Below are 1,494 nucleotides of genomic sequence, written 5' to 3'. Positions count from 1 at the left end.
GCATTTTACACCGCCAGGTGAGCATTCTACACCACTAGGTGAGCGTTTTACACCACCAGGTGAGCATTCTACACCACTAGGTGAGCGTTTTACACCACTAGGTGAGCGTTTTACACCACCAGGTGAGCGTTTTACACCACCAGATGAGCATTCTACACCGCCAGGTGAGCCTTTTACACCGCCAGGTGAGCCTTTTACACCACCAGGTGAGCCTTCTACACCACCAGGTGAGCCTTCTACACCACCAGGTGAGCCTTCTACACCACCAGGTGAGCCTTCTACACCACCAGGTGAGCCTTCTACACCACCAGGTGAGCCTTCTACACCACCAGGTGAGCCTTCTACACTACCAGGTGAGCATTTTACACCACCAGGTGAGCCTTTTACACCACAAGGTGATCATTTTACATCACCAGGTAAAGGTGATGTTACCTTAATGTGTTCTCGCTTACTGAGCTGTTCTCTGGATTTGACTCCCTTCACAGGGGCCCTTGCCAAGGATCATGCTCTTGTTCCCATAGTCATGATGATATGATCTTGTTCCCATAGTCATGATGATGTGATCTTGTTCCCATAGTCATGATGATGTGATCTTGTTCCCAGGGTCATTAATCATGTGATCTTGTTCCCAGGTGTAAGCTGTTCTACCAGAAGGACGGAACCTACAAGGACAAGGGGGTCGGCAACCTGCACCTGAAGAAGACTGGAGACAGCAAGACACAGCTGGTGGTCAGGGCAGACACAAGTCTAGGTGGGTATAGCTGAAGGTCAGGGTAGACACAGGTGGGTACAGCTGAAGGTCAGGGCAGACACAAGTCTAGGTGGGTACAGCTGAAGGTCAGGGCAGACACAAGTCTAGGTGGGTACAGAGGAAGGTCAGGGCATACACAAGTCTAGGTGGGTACAGCTGAAGGTCAGGGCAGACACAAGTCTAGGTGGGTATAGCTGAAGGTCAGGGCAGTTGGTGGGTACAGCTGAAGGTCAGGGCAGTTGGTGGGTATAGCTGAAGGTCAGGGCAGACAGGTGGGTACAGCTGAAGGTCAGGGCAGACAGGTGGGTATAGCTGAAGGTCAGGGCAGACACAAGTCTAAGTGGGTACAGCTGAAGGTCAGGGCAGTTGGTGGGTACAGCTGAAGGTCAGGGCAGTTGGTGGGTACAGCTGAAGGTCAGGGCAGACAGGTGGGTACAGCTGAAGGTCAGGGCAGACAGGTGGGTACAGCTGAAGGTCAGGGCAGACAGGTGGGTACAGCTGAAGGTCAGGGCAGACATAGGTGGGTATAGCTGAAGGTCAGGGCAGACACAAGTCTAGGTGGGTACAGCTGAAGGTCAGGGCAGACACAGGTGGTTACAGCTGAACTTTCCTCCCCTACTGGTGTTGATGGGAGCCCCCCATACTGACCCTCTCCCCTGCTAGTGTTGTGTAGCCCCACCTCTGACCCTGTTTGTTTGTTTGTTTGTTTGTTTGTAGGGAACATCCTGCTGAACATCCTGCTG

At 52.7% G+C, this 1,494-nt stretch overlaps 1 protein-coding gene and 2 long non-coding RNA genes across 7 annotated transcripts in view; 2 read left to right on the top strand and 1 right to left on the bottom strand.

Annotated features, from left to right (window-relative positions):
- The window catches only part of LOC118413013, a 711,153-nt gene that overhangs the window by 186,281 nt on the left and 523,378 nt on the right, over positions 1–1,494 (bottom strand). The window lies entirely within an intron of this gene.
- Positions 1–1,494, top strand: part of LOC118414515 — a 660,232-nt gene that overhangs the window by 174,767 nt on the left and 483,971 nt on the right. The window lies entirely within an intron of this gene.
- Positions 1–1,494, top strand: LOC118414514. 5 transcript variants are annotated; one of them, XR_004830985.1, is made up of 3 exons: positions 1–17; positions 633–751; positions 1,469–1,494. It is a non-coding gene; the product is annotated as an uncharacterized LOC118414514 (long non-coding RNA). The 5 variants fall into 5 exon arrangements; XR_004830986.1 differs by lacking the exon at positions 1–17 and adding an exon at positions 41–59; XR_004830984.1 differs by lacking the exon at positions 1–17 and adding an exon at positions 188–206.

Source organism: Branchiostoma floridae, chromosome 4 (assembly GCF_000003815.2).
Source record: "Branchiostoma floridae strain S238N-H82 chromosome 4, Bfl_VNyyK, whole genome shotgun sequence".
Lineage (NCBI taxonomy): Eukaryota > Metazoa > Chordata > Leptocardii > Amphioxiformes > Branchiostomatidae > Branchiostoma > Branchiostoma floridae.
The sequence above is the reverse complement of the archived record's forward strand: the minus strand, read 5'-3'. Positions and strand labels throughout refer to the sequence as shown.